Raw genomic sequence first — 8,011 nt, forward strand, 5'->3', positions numbered from 1 at the left:
ATTAACCTGTTCTGGTATGTATTTTATCAGCTTGTATTTTGTATTTAAAATACTTTTCAAGCTTGTTTAGAAAACAGGTACCGGTAATATTCTTAATTTCTTAGATTAGTGCCCTTTCCCTCCAAAGTATTTAATTCAGTTTATAAATTGTGGATGATTATTTTCTAAAGCTATTTGGTACAGTACATGTTGCTATAGATTCTGGCTGGGATCCATGGATGAAAAGAGTGTGGCAGCTATCAATTATCCCTTCTGGTGACAGTAGCCCTTCACAGATCAGGGGATGCCACATCACAGGACATTTCCCTTTTTGTGGTGAGAGAAGACAACTGCTGGAAGAGAAAGTTGAAGCCAGTGGATATAGGAACTACTCAAATGATCTGACTAGAGTTCTCTGGCCCAGATCCAGTTCTTGGTATGCTGCCCATGTGTGCGTACGTGCATAAGAGAGCCCAACTATACATGACTTTGGGAGATCTGTGAACTGATTTATCCAGCATTTTTAAAAAAGCGGTTTGGGTCAGTATGCTGTGGTAAAGTTGTAGTGAGCCACAGTAAATATGATCCATTAGAAACTGACAGCTACAATCAACTTGTAGCACCTTTTAAAACACGGCAATATTTATTGCATGGCAATGTAGACAGGTATATTCAGGAATGATGATGTGCCTAATACAAGGTGTTGAAAATTGAATTTAGCTTGGCCACAGTGCCCATTTTCTCATGAGCTGCATAACCCTCTAGAATCAGGGGTGTCAAACATAAGGCCCAGGGGCCACAACCGCCCGACCCAGAGCTCTTATCCGGCCCACGAGCAACTAGTGTGAGGAAGGGAACAGGAGGCTGCTGGGAGGGAGGAGTGGCCAGAGCCATTCTGTGTGTGGCTTCTGCACAGTAGAACAACCTTGTTGGCGACAGTCAGTCAGAACCCCTTCACTTCAGTGGCAGCCTCACGGGTAAGTTCGAAGCCACTGCAGGCGTATTCATGCTGGCTCAGGGTTCCAAAGCAAGGTCACATGCCTCTCCACTCAACCTACAGCTCCAGGGATGCTGTCCCAGATAGCCACAGGGATCAGTGCTTGCACATGGAAGAGTCCAGATGATCTTCTGGTGGCTGCTGGCATATTCATCCCCCCCCCCCCCCCTTGGAAGGCGTTGGCTTTGACCCGTGTTCTTCAGCAGTTTCTTCCACACATTAGGGGCTTAGTTATGCCACCGCCCATGTGACTTGATAGCCAGCCCCCCCTCCATGGACCAACCAGCAGCCTTCAGCCATAGGTGGCTGCCACCCTATGTGGGGGCAGTATTGGCAATCTCTGGTTATACTGGTCACTGGTGGCCTGGGGCTTCTGCTACATGCATGGCCTTGTGCACATGGTGCCCACTCCCCCATCAGATGATCCAGTGGCTTTTGGCTCAGGGGAGGCAGCTGTCACATGTGGGTGGTGTGGTGCAGCTTGTCGATCTCTGGCTTGAACTCCCAGCATCACCCCACCATGGGTTGCCTGGTGGCCTTGGAGGTGACTGCTGTTGCAAAGGGGTCTCCACTTTATTGGGCTTTGCCTGGCCTGGGTCTTGCCATGTATATGGCCTTGGACCTGGGCCACAGGTTAGTTGTCTTCCCAATTCCTTTCCATGGTTCAGGCAGGGAGGTGGTCGCAACCCCCAGCTACTTTGTGTTTTTATTCTGGGGCCCAGGCTCTCAGCATCGGCTGGGGAAGGGGGTTGCGGAAACATCTGCAGCACTTCACTTCTGGCTCTCCAGTCCACCGGTGTGGGTTTTCCTCTGCACACACACCCCAGTCCATGGGGCCTTGAAGTGAGGGGCACACCAACGTGGAGCTTACCAGTTGCTATCCTTTATAAAGTTTTTATTTCTCCAATAACAGGCATGTTTTATGGCACATATGGCCCACTCCAACAAAAAGTCACATTTATGTCAGAACCAGCCCTCTTAACAAATGAGGTCAACGCCTCTGGTCTAGATGATATTCATTCATATGCATTTGAAACAGTATTGAGTAGTACTGTGGCTGTGCTGTTTACAGCGTTCAGTATGACAGCCACAGTTGATGCATGTTCTATTTAAAATCTCTCTTGGATTATATTTGCCCCATGGTGGTTAATGGGCAGGCATTTTCATTTAAAAGCTAAAATAGCAGGTAGCTGTGCAAGTTAGTAGCATTCATGTTGGCACAAGAAAGTACTAGATCAAACTGCAGTTTTGAAAAATCTGTGCAAAATGCACAAATGATGTAATCCAAGTTGGAACATGCTTTGTTTTGAGTGTTATGAAGTGCATATCTTGTATCTGTAAGCATGGTGTAATAGTTTGTATGTTAGACTAGGATCTGGGAGACCAGGTTCAAATGCTTACTCTGCCTTGGAAGCTTCCTATAATAGGGGAACAGTAAAGGAAATCTGGTCCTTGCGTAGCTGAGAATACAGGCAGTGATTCCAGTGTCTATTATACACTAAGCATCTATTGCACATGTCAAGCTAATTCTGTTCCCCTGTAACCTGCAGAATGGGATTAGTAGAAAACTCTCTGCCATGAATTACAGAAATTCTGGATGAATGGTGTGAAGTAATACGTCAATTCAAAATGTGCCCCCCCAAAAAAAACCCCTACACACAACAGTTTAAATTAAAATGAACATTTTGATGTTCATTTTGATTTATTTATAAATATAATGCATAAGCATAATACATAAAATCCAGCAGTTTTTAGATGGTCGAAGTAATGATACATATAAGACTAAACAGCTTAATTACTAAATAAAATTCTATGACAAAATATAAATATCTTTGATTAAGGCCAGGCAAATAAATGTAATCACATTAGGCCATATGGCCTAATGAGGATGACCAAATAAGTTAAATGTTTGCAAAATCTTCCAATTTTTTTGTAACACTGATACTTTTATATCTAGATAAAATTCTTTTCCAAAAATGTTTAGTTCTAACATGCCAACCACTTGTGGAAGAAGTCTGCCCGAGCTGGATCACAAAACCAACAGTGGAACAAAGTTTAAGTCCAGTGGCACCTTTAAGACCAAAGTTTTATTCAAGGGATAAGCTTTAGTGTTAATCAGAGGTTAAGACGCTGAACTGCAGACTGGAAGGTCTGTAGTTCAGCAGTTCGAGACCCTAGTGCCACGTGACAGAGTGAGCTCCCGTCTCTGGCCCCAGCTCCTGCCAACCTAGCAGTTCAAAAACAAGAAATTGCAAGTAGATAAATAGTACCACTTTGGTGGGAAGGTAACAGCATTCCGTGTGCCTTGGCATTTAGTCATGCCGCCACATGACCACGGAAACATCTTCGGACAGCGCTAGCTCTTCAGCTTGGAAAGGGAGATGAGCACCGCACCCTAGAGTTGGATTTGACTAGCTTTCGAGGAAAGGAAACCTTTACCTTTACCTTTTTTTTTACATTTCTTCAGATACAATGAAATGAAAGTTACCAGTCCATACATATAGGGTAGAAAATTAGCATACAGCATAATAAAGATATTTTGCAGATGCAAGAACCAAACAGGAATAACAAGCTTAGGTTACCATTTGTTTGGGTGAATGAAAGTGAAGGAAATAAATATGTCAAAATTGGAGATTGATGAACAGATGTATCCTTAACTGTGGAATGCTGAGAGTAATTAATGGTGACCCTGCCATTAGGTTCCATCCATCTCTGTTCCATTGCATACTTGGGGAAGCCCACTGAATTCCATTGTCCCTAAAAGGTAAAGGTTCCCTTGCTCGGAAGACAGGCGTCAAATCCGACTCTAGGGTTGCGGTGCTCATTTCAAAGCCGAAGAGCCAGCGCTGTCCAAAGACGTTTCCATGGTCATGTGGCTAGCATGACTAAACACTAAGGCTTTCAAACTGCTAGGTTGGCAGGAGCTGGGACTAGAGACTGGACCGTCTTGCAGCACCTGGGTCTCAAACTGCTGAACTACCGACCTTCCACAGCCTGCAGTTCAGCGTCTTAACCACTTGAGCCACCGCAGCTCCATTGTCCCTACTTCTGAATAAATATGCATAGGGCTGGGCTGCATCTGAGTGCTTGCTCCTTAACATTCACAAAACAAACATTAATTAAAATAAGAATGCTTTGGCTTTGTCCAATACAAAGAAACTGGGGGTGGGGGGTGAGGATTGGAACTGATTAATGACATTATAGAATATAGCCTACCATTAGATTCTAAAGTTTCTGCTATATTGTATATTTCCCCTTTTTTTGGAATAAGATGGTTTTAAAGGATCTGGGACATTCCTATTTATTTGTTTGTCAAATAGATCACTTTTTTCTTTATGGAGACAGAAATCGTGTTGCATAAAGCAAATGCTGCATAGGTAAGATTTTTTTTGCTTGTTTCCAAGCGCAGCTGTCTCTGCACTGCTACGTAGGATGACTCATTAAAAACTCCTAGCACACTGTTCTCTGACTAGGCTTTTTACTCACAGCCTTCCTGCACTACTTGTGGGAGGGGAATTAGCTCAAATGGTAGAGCGCTCGCTTAGCATGCGAGAGGTAGCGGGATCGATGCCCGCATTCTCCAGTTTGTTTTTTGCCTTACACAGAAGTTTAAATGCTATCCATTTGAAATAGTGCATACTGTTTTATAACATTTTTTTTCAATCACAGCCTAAGATGCAAGATGTAAGGAACTAGTAACCAGGTTTTAGCTGTATTACTATTTGTGTATCTACCAGTACAATCCTACGCAGAGGTACTCCAGTTTAAGCAAGCTTAATGATTTCCATTTTTAATCAAGCAAGAAGTTATCCTTTTGAATATTCTCTTTGTTTGAGGTCCAACAAGGCATTAAAATTGCATGCACAAGTCCATTTGCTTCTTGCTCAGCAAACAAGCATTCCGTACTTTGAGCTTTCCTCTGAATGCCTGCTAAGCAGTTAGGAGCCAGAAATCTTTTCATTAAACCAATGCCCCTTCCTGTGCAGAAAATGCTTACAAGGTCTATAACCCTTTGATCTCCTTTCTTTCCCTGTTCCCTTTGAGGCTGCACAGCAGGCTGTAAGCAGACAGCCTTTATATTGGGAAAAAAGACACTCCTGGAGAATGCGGGCATCGATCCCGCTACCTCTCGCATGCTAAGCGAGCGCTCTACCATTTGAGCTAATTCCCCCTTCAGATTATAGGGTTTAGCCTTTGGTGAATCATTACAGGAAATGGGATGTCTTAGAAATGTCACACCCTCTGGACTTCCCCAAGAACGAAAAGTTCTAGAGATAGACTTATCTTATCCAAACAAAAGGGGGCAGTAAGGACTTTGTAAGAATTTACTTTGTAAGGACTTTGTAAGAAACAAACAGGCACTCCTACAATTCAGAAGCTCCCCTTCCCAGAGCAAATTGGGCAGCTGCCTTCCCCCTCAACCCCGTTTTAGCAAACTCCAACTAAAACCTAAACAAAAAAGCTTTCTCTCTTTCTCTGCCAGTCTATTTAAAATTCACTACTGCTTTTTCCTCACACACACATATGCCTCTCCTCTCAATTGGAGGATCATCACCTTTTCCAGTGCCTGACCTGATAACATCTTAGTGGTATTAAAAACCACAACACTGAAAAACAGTGGGAGAACATTTTAATCTTACAGGACATTGCTTCCATTGCTGATTTAAGAGTAGCAGCCCTCAAACAAACTTCAAGGGGAAATTACAACAAAAGATCACTGAACTTGAGTTCATTCACAAATTCAGAACAATGGACCCGCCAGGGCTGACTAGAGACACAGGATTCTTATACAGAAGCTAATTTTCTGCCCCCAAGCAATTCCTTTCTGGTCTAATCAAGCTAATTACAACATGCATTGTACCTCTGCATGCTTTACAAGCATTATTTACAACACCCCTCCTGACCAGGATATAAAGACTCAGATCTCCGTGCCTACTTGTGCCTAACTAAGGGAGCTTTGACTCTTGAAAGCTTATACCCTGAAAATCTCTTAGTTGGTCTCTAAGGTACTACTGGACTCATTTCTGTCTTACCGAAAACACAGAAGAGCTCTTATCAGGAGGTGCCTAACTAAGGGAGCTTTGACTCTTGCAAGCTTATACCCTGAAAATCTCTTAGTTGGTCTCTAAGGTACTACTGGACTCATTTCTGTCTTACCGAAAACACAGAAGAGCTCTTATCAGGAGGTTACTTCCCCATCTCCAATGATTATCCTGAACTGGCAGTCTGCTTAAGAAAGCTGCTGGCTATAACAACAACAACAAAAGCTATGAAGAAAACATCACAGGAGAAAGTGGACACTGATCCCACTACCACTCACATGCTAAATAAATGCTCTAACATTTGAGCTAATCCCCCCCCCACCAAGCACGACAGTTTAGCAAAGGGTCATAGCAGGAAATGGAATCTCAGAAATTATTTACAAAGCCCTAAGGCTAGACAGTTTAATCAAAATGAAGTGAAAGGGATAGCTGTCAAGTACTTGGTATCTCAGTATATTAAACCTGCTCCGTCTGCTATTCTGAACCTGTAGATCTGCATACAAGGCATGCTAGAAACTGTCAAGCTGCTCAGAAAGGTGTAACTGTGCTTAGGATGGCACAGTAATTGTACAACATAAATGAACAACATCAGGGTGCAAAATGGTTGGGGTCTAGCTAAAACAGTTCAATAATATTTTAAATACCAGGAGAGGCATGTAGCCTTTCTTCTTCTTACTGAAATATAGATTCAAATACATTTTCAGTGGTACAAATCCAGCACTCCCTCCTTTTCATAGAACATATATTCAAAACCCAAGCGATAATACAGATTCTCGCTACTTGACTTCTCTTTATTATCCAGCCACCTGGAGAAAATGTGCCGTCTCTTTAATAGAGGTTTAAAGTGCAGAAACAGGCAGCTGAGACTTTTCAGAACAGTAAGGCAAATAATATCAACTTGTAAAAACATCCTATTAAGCTTTGATTAAAGGTGACATAACATTTTTTTCTTGAGGCAGCTGAAAAATTCCAGCTGCAGCAGGCATGATAAGGTTACACTCTTCTAGAACAGAAGTATAGCAGGCTTCATGCTTGAAGAGTGTGTGTGTGTGCGCACGCATGCCACACCTCCAGATGCACCAACAGTAGCCAGGTGCAAAACTGCATCCCCCAGAAGCACAGCCAGTCAAAACAGCATACTGCCCAGATGAACCTACAGTTGTCAAGTACCTGCAGAAAAATGTCCCGTCTCTGTAATCACGTTTTTTCAGGCCTGTTGGCAACCCTAGTCTCATCACTCTGCTTATGTTTCAAGGTGGGTGTGTCCTAAGTCTCAAAAAACTGAGCACTACCCCTCTAAGACAACAGGGAGACTTATGGTGCCTTAAAAGAGCAAACTGGTTTATTGTGATGAAAACAGCTATCCCTTTGAAAACCCATCACCTACTGATTTTTTTTTTGCCATCAAGTCAGAGCCAACTTGCCACTGCCTGACTCTGCATAGCAATCCTGGTATTTCTTGGTGGTCTCCCATCCAAATACTGACCAGGGCTGATCCTGCTTAGCCTCTAGCGTGGACTATCCACATTGGGGCCTTTTCTGCTCTAGAGTACTTAATTCTGGAATGTGAACTGCAGTATGCGCCTGCTGGCTGAAAAATGTTTCAGTGGAATGCTTACTGATTTGACCTGTCCCTGAAGAGGAAGATGACTCATCAAAGGATACATACTCTCTCCATTGAGGGGGAATTAGCTCAAATGGTAGAGCGCTCGCTTAGCATGCGAGAGGTAGCGGGATCGATGCCCGCATTCTCCATTGGTATTTTTGCATGCTTTGATAGGGAGAACATTCAAAAGGGTAATCTCTTAAAAGTCCTGCAGCCAGTGTTGTTGCATTAAAATATTTCTGATCACAGCTTTTCACTATGCAAAATAAAAATGACAGATGAGTGGAGTGGCTGGAAGAAACTAATAATTATCCCAAAGGGTATAGCACTTAAGATAACTGCACATTCTTGTTTATGACCCTTTCTTTTAATTTTTTAAACATTAAT

At 42.9% G+C, this 8,011-nt stretch overlaps 3 non-coding genes across 3 annotated transcripts; 2 read left to right on the forward strand and 1 right to left on the reverse strand.

The window, feature by feature from the left end:
- The first annotated feature begins 4,486 nt into the window (after positions 1–4,486).
- On the forward strand, positions 4,487–4,559 carry TRNAA-AGC. Its single transcript has one exon. It is a non-coding gene; the product is annotated as a tRNA-Ala (tRNA).
- Positions 4,560–5,074: 515 nt separating this feature from the next.
- TRNAA-AGC lies at positions 5,075–5,147 on the reverse strand. The gene has a single exon. It is a non-coding gene; the product is annotated as a tRNA-Ala (tRNA).
- A 2,553-nt stretch (positions 5,148–7,700) lies between these two features.
- On the forward strand, positions 7,701–7,773 carry TRNAA-AGC. The gene has a single exon. It is a non-coding gene; the product is annotated as a tRNA-Ala (tRNA).
- Positions 7,774–8,011: the final 238 nt, after the last annotated feature.

This window comes from Gekko japonicus, unplaced genomic scaffold, assembly GCF_001447785.1.
Source record: "Gekko japonicus isolate JY-2015 unplaced genomic scaffold, Gekko_japonicus_V1.1 scaffold337, whole genome shotgun sequence".
In the NCBI taxonomy this organism is placed as follows: domain Eukaryota; kingdom Metazoa; phylum Chordata; class Lepidosauria; order Squamata; family Gekkonidae; genus Gekko; species Gekko japonicus.